This window comes from Mastomys coucha, unplaced genomic scaffold, assembly GCF_008632895.1.
Source record: "Mastomys coucha isolate ucsf_1 unplaced genomic scaffold, UCSF_Mcou_1 pScaffold9, whole genome shotgun sequence".
Classification (NCBI taxonomy): Eukaryota; Metazoa; Chordata; class Mammalia; order Rodentia; family Muridae; genus Mastomys; species Mastomys coucha.
The window spans coordinates 86,613,846-86,624,004 of record NW_022196915.1 but is presented as its reverse complement, the minus strand read 5'-3'; the positions used below and the strand labels follow the sequence as shown (position 1 = coordinate 86,624,004).

At 37.9% G+C, this 10,159-nt stretch overlaps 1 pseudogene; it reads right to left on the bottom strand.

Moving 5' to 3' along the window:
- Nucleotides 1-907: 907 nt before the first annotated feature.
- Nucleotides 908-9,694, bottom strand: LOC116084208 (annotated as a pseudogene).
- Between the last annotated feature and the right edge of the window lie 465 nt (nucleotides 9,695-10,159).

Sequence of the window (10,159 nt, the reverse complement as noted above, 5' to 3'; positions counted from 1 at the left end):
GCACTCTGGAAAGGGAGACCAGGAGAGGGGCATCATTTGGGATTTAAATAAGTAAAATAATTAGTTAATAATAAAAATTATCTTAAAAATAGAATTCTTTCCCCAACCCTAAATCCTAAATATTTTATCTTAAAAATTTAAGTTTATGGTCTATATTTAATTCCATGAACTACTTTGAATTTATTTTTGTCTATAGGTCTAGGTTCATCTTTTTCTCAGGAGTGTTATTGCTCCTAAACTCTTTTGGTTTATAGTTCTAGTGGTACAAATTTGAAGGATCTCATGACAGGATAAAATCTTGTTGGCAGAGCCCTGAGGTGATCAATGGTGCGACAGAGCAAGCAAGAGGGAAATACAAGGTTGGTGTCCGTGTGTGTGTGTGCTTGTATATGTGTTCTGGTCATTTCCTTCTTATAAGGCCTCTAGGATTCAATCATGGGGCTCTACTATAAGAATATTTTTTAAAAAAAACTTTATAGAAAATTTTATTACACAAAGTTTGTCACATAATTGGATATTTCTCTACTTTGTACATAATCATTCCTACCCTCCACAGAATGGCTGCTCCTGAACTCTCATGTGGTGACAGCACTACAGTCCCGATGCTAACAGAACAGTAGAGATACCTCTGTGATTTAAGTTGAAAGCAGGGCACTGGTACATGGCTCTCATACCCAGCATCAGGGTCGTACAAATGTCTTTATTCAAATATACCAAATAAATCATCATAGGCATGGGCAATGACTGCAGTAAACTATTATATATTCTCAAAGGAAACTAGTAACTGATGGTTACAGTGATCAGCCAGTCATTTTCTTCAGGTGACTTCTCTGAAGTTATAGGTGAGGAACCTGCCTTGAGCTTCCTGTCACAGTTCATTGATAAGGGCAAAGCACTATTCTAGGAGTTAGAACATGCCACCTCCCATGCCACCTCCCATTTTACCCATTGCACCCATTCCAGGGTCCTTCTCTTCTTTAGGAATTTCTGTTACCACAGCTTTGGCTGTAGTTAGCAAGGAGGCCACGCCAGCAGCATCCAGTAAAGAAGTCCTTACGACCTTTGTTGGAGATCAATGATTGCCTTTTCCACCATGTTCACAAAATCTCCAAGCATGGCGTCATAACCAACTTCTGAGGAACTCTGCAGAATTTTCTCAACTATCAAAGATCCTTCAACACCTGCATTCTTAACAATTGTCATTGCAGGAATTTTAAGTGCTCTTTTAATAATTTCTGATCTTCATTAGCAAGCTTTAATGAATCCAATACGGGGATACACCGAAGCAGAGCACAGCCTCCTCTAGAACAATGTTTTCTTCAACAGCTGCTCATGTAGCATTGAGAGCATCTGTAATTCTGTCTTTCTTCTCATTCACTTCAACATCACTTGTCCTTCCAACATTCAACACAGCTACTCTATCTGAAAGTTCAACAAGTCACTTGTTCAGTTTTTCCTTTTCATATTCACTAGTTGTGATGTCTAGCTGCTCAGTGATTTCTTGAATATGTTTTTCAATTGAGCTTTGTCACCTTTTCCTTTCAAAAGCATGGCATCATCTTTGGTGACAATGACCTCTCCAACTTTTCAAGTCATGAACTTGAATACCTTCAAGATTTAGATTCAACCCTTCTTCTCCAAACACAGCACCACCAGTAGCAATAGCCACATCTTTAAACTGGTTCTTCCTATTGTCCTCAAAACCATGGAACTTTGACTGCTACAACCTGAAGACCAACTTTTAGCCTGTTCAAAACCAGTGTACTTAGAGATTCTCCATCAACATCTTCAGTGATTATGACCAAAAGCTTCAGATGAACATTAGCAATTTCAAGAGCAGATATAATGGACTGAACACTAGAAATTTTCTTTTCATTCAATAAAACATAGGCACCTTGGAATTTACATATTTGACCTTTTGATGTATTAATAAAATATGGGGAAGTATATCCTTTATCAAACTTCATGCCTTCAATTCTTCATTCTAGTTCATTCTAATTCATGCCTTCTAGTTCATCATCCAGGGTTTTTCCATCCTTCATTATGATGACATCCTTTCTCCCAACCTTTTTCATTGTATCCCAATGTCTTTGTCTCCATTTGCAGAAATTGTAGCAACCTGAGCAATTTCTTCAGGTGTTGTCACAGGTTTAGATTGTTTCTTGAGTTCAGCATTGGTAGCCAACATCACACTTCTCCATATTTCCACTGGATTAGCCCCCTTGCTGATCTTCTCATAGCCCTCCTTGGCAATAGAGCATGCCAGAACAGTGGTGATGCCATCTCCAGACTCTTCGTTTGTGTTACTGTCAACATCTTGAACAAGTTTTCTTGTATTTATCTTTTAAATCAACTGACTTAGTGGCAGTGAGCCCATCTTTTGTTACTTTGGGACTTCCTGAACTCTGTTCAATAATCACTGTTCTTCCCTTTGGCCTCACTGTAGCAGCTACAGCATCAGTTAAAAGGTCTACACCTTGAAGCATTAAGGCTCGAGCATCCGCACCAAATTTTACATCTTTTGTATAGGCCCCAGTGAGATGAGGAGCCAGTGCCCAGGACACTGGTCTCATCCGGTGAAGGACTGTTGAATCATTTCTGCAGGGTGGCTGAGGGAGAGCATGAGGAGAGGCAGGCCATCTGTTGTGAGTCTACTATAAGAATCTTATATAACACTAATTATTTCCCAACAGTTCCACCTCTAGAGATCACAGGACTAAATTTTTCCCTCTTAGAAACTTACACTGGGTGTTGCATTTCAATTCACAGGCTTCAGGGCATATGCTAAAAATCATAGCAGTTCTCTCTTGTGTTCCATCAATATTTGTCATTATCTTTCAGTCAACCTCACTGTCTTTATTACTGTTTGTATAGAACAAGTCTTAATATTGCATGTTAATCTGCTTCTGCAACAAATTAATACATATTTGGCATCTTGAAACCACAGGAAGTTTTGGAGGCCTAAGCCTGGAGTCAAGATTTGGGCAGGGCTATATCTTTTTGGAGGTTTCTTGGGTTCATCCTCCCAGCCTTCTCTTGAGTTTCTGGTGGTTGGTGATGATTCTCAGATTCCCTGGGCTGTTTGTCATCATTTCCTGTCTCTGTCTTCATATCACTCTTATCTTTCATCATTTTCTTTGATCTTCCTCATCCAACATTTATATAACCATTGTTGTTTCCTTAATTTGGGGTTTTCATGGTGGGGCCTTTCTCATCCTTTCACTTTCAGTGAATCTATTTCATTGAGTTCAAAGCAAATGAACAGTCATTTGAAATATTTACTCAGCCAAGCATGATTGTTTGATTACTATAATCAGAACATTTACAAATATAAAATATTTTATTAGTGCTTAACTCTTCTTCTTCTTCTTCTTCTTCTTCTTCTTCTTCTTCTTCTTCTTCTTCTTCTTCTTCTTCTTCTTCTTCTTCTTCATCCTTTTGACCTATTTTTTCCTTCTCTTGTTTCTAATTTTCTTCTCTTTATTTTTGGCATCTTGTGAGTCAATTGAATATATTTTAGTATATCTCCATGGGTTATTCATAGCACTTCTGAAATTAGCTTTGCATAGTTACAGAGTGATTTCCTTAGGTTTTGTGATACAGAAGCATGATACATTGATACAAAAAGCAGAATGCTCTGTGTTCTACAATGTCTGTGTTCTAATCCATAAAACCCATGACTGTATTACCTTGCATTGCAAAGCATACTTTTAATATATCATTATTTATACATCTAGAGAAGAGAACCAATAATGTCTATTCCTGTTCGGATTCTTTTGTATCTTTCTCTTGTCTTGCATGTAGCCTGGTTTTTGCTGTTACAGAGTCTGAAAACATGGGTCTAGGTGGGATATAAATTCTGGTGTATAAAAAAGGGGGCTGATCTGTTGTCCTTGAGTCTCATGTTTTCAAACAAGTTTGCCTTCTTCCATCTTAACGTGTTCTCCTTTCATTTTCTATTGCATTACTTCTAAGATTTGCTGTGCCTAACAGGAACAGCACTTGTCTAGATGAAAGTTACTATTTGGCTTTTGATAAAAGACCTTTGTTTGTTTCCTCTTGCCTTCAGACAGGCTGTCCATTGACATACTTTGCCTTCAGACAGGCTGTCCATTGACATACTTTGGGGATTGGTTCCAGGAATTCTTACACAGATATCAAGTCCTTTTTACAATTGTGTGGTGATATTTATATGCAAGTCATACTTATTTCCTCATGTATTTAAATTAAAATAATACACATATTATTTACATGTAATACAGTATAAATCCTATGTAAATGAGACTCGATGGTTAGTTTTTGTTAACTTGACACAAACTAAAGTCACTCGGGAAGAGGAAACCTCAAAAGGAACTGCTTTGAGCAGATTGGACTGTAGGCATATTTTTAGGGGCATTTTTATTATTGATGGTTGATGTGGGAGGGCCCAGCCCACTGTGAGTGATGCTATCCTCTGAGAAAGTGCTTCTGGGTTATGAAAGGAAGCAAGCTGAGCAAGTCATCTGGAGTAAGCCAGTAAACATTCATGTTTTCTGTTTCTGCTACTACTTGAATTCTATTCCTGACTTCCCTCAATGATGGACTGCATTAGGACATTGAAACCAAATAAGCCCTTTCTTCATCAAGTTGGTTTTGGTCAGTGTTTTATCACAACAAAAGATATTAAACTAGAATATATATCTGTATATATATGTACAGATATACATATATAATGTGTGTATATGTACTTTATGTGACAGAATTAAAATGTAGGTTCATGTTAAGTATGACACATTTTTTTATTCAGTATTTTTGATTCAAATTGGTTGAATCTATGATATAGAACCCAGGGACAGAAGAGGTCAACTCTATTTGATGAAGTGGAAAATGAGATTTCAAGAGAAATTAACTAAGGCACATGGAATAAAATGGGGTTGCAGGCTGTGTTAGAGTCAGATTGTACTGTGGGGGCAATAATGAGCTATGTATAGCTGTAAGGCTCTAGATGCACTTGTAACTTTCTAGCATTCACTTTTGTTTCTGTGTGGAAAAAAAGATGTTAAGGCTGACAAATAGAAGGACATAGAGTAGACTGATGAGTGATGGTTCTTGAACAAAGTTTAAGACAGGACAGAATAAAAATTGGAGTGAGAGACTTCACTTGTAGTTCCTGTAGATTTGCTGATGGATTGGTCATGGGATGTAGGTGAAAGGATCAAGTCTTGAATGCTTCTCACAGCTTAGTGTACTCAGTGGTGAGACAGACAGTGAGACGAATGGGAGACTAGGAGATGGTTCAATGGATGAAATGCCTGTTGCTCAAACACAATGATCTGCATTCAGATCTCCAGCACTCATGTTAAAGGCAAGCAGAGTGCTGAGTGCCTATTACCCCAGAAACATGGCTCAGACAGATCCTTGAAGCTCGCTGTCCAGCCTAGCCACTTCACTGAGCTTCAGGTTCAGTGAGGTATGCTGACTCAAAAAATAAGGTAGGGAGGAGCACTGAGAACTCTGGTAGTGTGTGAGAGTACTGAGGGATCATGGGAACCCCAGGAATGTGTGAGAAAACGGAGGGATAATGGGAACTTCGGTAGTGTGTGAAAACTCAGGAGAAAACACAGCAGGATGTTCAGTTCTCTGCTTGGAGACAATGAAAAGCTCTTTGAGAGGAAGGAAAACTGAGTCAAGAAAAATATGCAGCATGGACTAGAAGAAGATAGGAAGAATTTCAAGAAAAGGATTTCTTTCAAATTTTCATCCTGTTAGTCACTTGTAAGGGTGACAAAGCACAAAGTCGCAAAACGTTCCTCCACATGATGCAGTCAAGTTACCTAAGTAGTCAAGACCTTCGCTGCCAATTCATGTCAAAAAGCATCCCTGTGAAGACATTGCTGTATGCACACAGACATGCACAGAACCCTGGAATATCATATAAGGAAAATATTAACAGATTATATCTGAAGATGAGATTATGAATGCTTTATCTTTCATCATCATAGTTAAATTTTTTCTGAAGGAGCCATTTTAGAAAAACTGTCTGAAGAAATTTGTATGTATTTTGAACCATTTTTTCTAATTCTACTTATTATGTTAAGGGGAATAAATTCAGCTTTATTATTTGGAAAATGGGAAATCAACCGATTTGCATTTTTCTTCATGCTAACCGCCAGTTGTGCCAGCACCATTTGTTGAAAATGCTGTTTTTTTTCCACTGGATGGTTTTAGCTCCTTTGTCAAAGACCAAGTGGCCATAGGTGTGTGGGTTCATTTCTGGGTCTTCAATTCTGTTTCATTGATCTACCTGCCTGTCACTGTACCAATACCACGCAGTTTTTATCACAATTGCTCTGTAGTACAGCTTAAGGTCCAGGATTGTGATTCCACCAGAGGTTCCTTTATTGTTGAGGATAGTTTTGGCTATCCTGGATTTTTGTTGTTCCAGATGAATTTGCAAATTGCTCTTTCTAAGTCTGTGAAGAATTGAGTGGGAATTTTGATGGGGATTGCTTTGAATCTGTAGATTGTGTTCGACAGATGGCCATTTTTATTATATTAATCCTGCCAATCCATGAGCATGGGAGATCTTTCCGTCTTCTGAGATCTTCTTCAATTTCCTTCTTCAGAGACTTGAAGTTTTTGTCAAACATGTTTTACTTGCTTAGTTAGAGTCAAACCAAGGTATTTTATATTGTTTGTGACTATTGTGAAGGGTGTTGTTTCCCTAATTTCTTTCTCTACCTGTTTATCCTTTGTGTAGAAGAAGGCCACTGATTTGCTTGAGTTAATTTTATATCCAGCTACTTTGCTGAAGTTGTTTATCAGGTTTAGGAGCTCTCTGGTAGAATTTTTTGGGTCACTTAAGTATACTATCATATCATCAGCAAAGAGTGATAATTTGACTTCTTCCTTTCCAATTTGTGTCCCTTTGATCTCCTTTTGTTGTCTAATTGCTCTGGCTAGGACTTCAAGTACAATATTGAATAGGTAGGGAGAGAGTGGGCAGCCTTGTCTAGTCCCTGATTTTAGAAGGGTTGTTTCAAGTTTCTCTCCATTTAGTTTGATGTTGGCTACTTGTTTTCTGTATATTGCTTTTACTATATTTAAGTATGGGCCTTGAATTCCTGATCTTTCCAACACTTTTATCATGAAGGGATGTTGGATTTTGTCAAATGCTTTCTCGGCATCTAATGAGATGATCATATGTTTTTTTTCTTTGAGTTTGTTTATGTAGTGTATTACGTTGATGGATTTCTGTATATTGAACCATCTCTGCATCCCTGGGATGGAGCCTACTTGATCATGATGGATGATCGTTTTGATGTGTTCTTTGACTCGGTTTGCAAGAATTTTATTGAGTATTTTTGCATCAATATTCATAAGGGAAATAGACATTAGATTTTTAAACTCTTTAAGAAACAGGAATGAAGCTTTGCTCTTTCATTACATAAGATGATTCACATGCTTAAAACTATGATTTAGTATTATCTTTCCAAGGAGAAATATTCTTGGTACAAGCATGGGATCTCCTAGCACATCTCTGTTTCAATGACTTCTAGAATAATTGTTCTCCTCTTCTTGAGTGGATGTGGACTGATGCCCCAATGATGCCAACAATCCCTTAGATACTACTGGCAACTGTTTCCATGAACAGCAATGTCTTTTTGCTCCTAGTAATTGATTTGTTTTCTTACCTAGAGACCTGTGTTTATTTTGAGCCATGTTTTCTGAAGAGTAATTACTGAAATGACATCATTCATCAGAATACTGAACAAGTCTTTGGACTGATTGAAAAAAGGAGAAGTCTGTTTTTCTTTTCAAAATTAAGTCAAGAAAATTGAGTTCCTAAACACTGTTGTCAAATTGTAGTCAATGAAACAGTGACATATTGGGGACTCTGTCTATGTTTGTAATGCTTTGGACAATGAACAGCTTTAACTTCTATCTTCCCTTTAAGAGATACAAAGTAGAAATCATATAATTTGTAGCAAGTTTATGACCTATGAGCATATCTGCTGACTGCAACTACTAAGTGAAGAGCTCTTGGTCTGACATCTGAAAAGGCTGGTGGTTGTGTACATGTGTGTGTGTGTGTGTGTGTGTGTGTGTGTGTGTATGTATAATGAAACTCTCCTATATGCATCTATAATACTTAAATAATCCTTGCTTTCATCAGCATCTATGCATTCTGAAGGCAAAGAAATGAGAGGTCTTTTTAAATACTTTGACAGGTTAAAATATAAGTTAAGCTGCATGTCTACTGATTTTTGGATACCACCCCCTGACTTGATAACAGTATGATTTTGAGCAAGGCATCTATTTCCTTGAAACTAAGCTTTCAGGTGTGAAAGTCATTGTTTTTAACTAATGAACTTTTAAAGCTAAAAATATTACACATCTAAATTTCAGGATTTCTGAAAGCAAATGACTGCTGAACAAATATATCTTTCTAGACTCTGGAAAGTACTAGATCTTTTCTTCATAAGCATCATCTCCCGTCTGCCTTGGCCCCACCCCACATTTCCAGCTACATCCCTCCACAGTCCATCATTGTTTTCTAGATGGACTCTGCAATGAGCCCTCAAGCCTCACTTGTGGCTTCTGTCTTCTTGTCCTGTTATCAAACTACCCCCATCCTCACAGGAGGGCTTCTTTTTGAGTTTTGCAAATGTTTCTGTCATTTTCCTTCTTAGTTATATCTCCCTCGCTCTAGCCCTCTCTTCTTTATATCCTTATCAACTACAGTTTGTTTTTCAATAAACCCAATGTAGTTGTATTATCATAGCATGTGTTTAATGAGGTTTGTTTCTATTTACTGAAATAGCACTCTCCAGTTAGTTGGGCCAATACTGTTAATACTTCTCACAGTACATTCCTCCTGTCTTCACATAGTGTCTCTAATGTCAGTATTGTCTTTTCAAGAAACGACTCTTATCTGCGCACACACACACACACATGCATACACACATGCACATGCACCGAGACACAGACACTCCTTGCCATTATATTCAGTTTGTGATCTAGTCTCCTTAGTTCTCATGTAAGCCTACCACAGTCTTGAGACTTGTTGAGAAGACCTTTTTGTAGATTTAGCTCCTGTGATCCTCCAGCTGTACTCAGTTTCCTATTAGTCTCGAACATTCCTGACCTTATTAGTCTATGTTCTTCTTGTGTTTAGTAGTGCATGAACATTATTACATTACTATTTAAGCATCTATGTGGTGAATCCATGTGTCCAGCTTGAGAATTATCCCTATTCTCAGGTGAACATCTTTCAATGTACCTGAGGGTGTGTGTGTGTGTGAGTGTGTGTGTGTGTGTGTGTGTGTGTGTATCTTTAGAGGCTAGCTCTATTTCTTCCATTATGTATATATGCATTCCTGTTTCTTTGCAAGTTTGAGGGCAAAATCTATATTTGTACCAGTTCTCTTAGGTTGACTTAGTCTCTTTTTCCTAATTACTTTACGACGAGCCTTGAGTGGCAGCAACAGCTGGCTGTGCAATTAAAACCTCTGGGCTGTGAGTGAGGAGCTAGTGAGAATGACTGGAAGGGCAGAGCGAATAACTTACTCACTGATTTAATAAGATGGAAAGCATTGGGCTGCTTGCTTATGAATTCATTTTGGGTTGAACGGAGAAGTTCCATTAACTGCAGGCAGGTGTGATAAGAGCCGACAGCTCCTCTGTCCTCAGTGTCCTGCGACAGCTCCTCCATCCTCGGTGTCCCGTGACACTGGAGGTTGTGCTTGCAGTCACAAGTGCCCTTTCCTTCCTCTCTTGTCTAAATTTTTAGAAATATTTTAGAATATTTCTTAAGTGTCCAATATGTACTGTTTAGTAGCAAAAGGAATATTTCTATTTGGTGGCTATCAATTACAGAATTTTCATGATGTAATAAGAGCTCACTAGCATAGACTGAAAAAAAAAACTCGTAATGCCTAAACCATAGCTGTATATATTGCCACTCTAAGTTGCTGGGTGTCTCAGAAAAGCAGAGGTACATGGATGTGCTATTTCTGTCTCATTCAGACTTATTCAGATGATTTTTTGGTACATGCTCCACAGAAAGATGACTTTCCCTAATTTTCTTTTTATTTTATCATATTTTCTTTTTAAATTTATTTACATTTCAAATGTTATCCCCTTTCTCAGTTTCCCCTCTGCAAACCCCATACCCCAC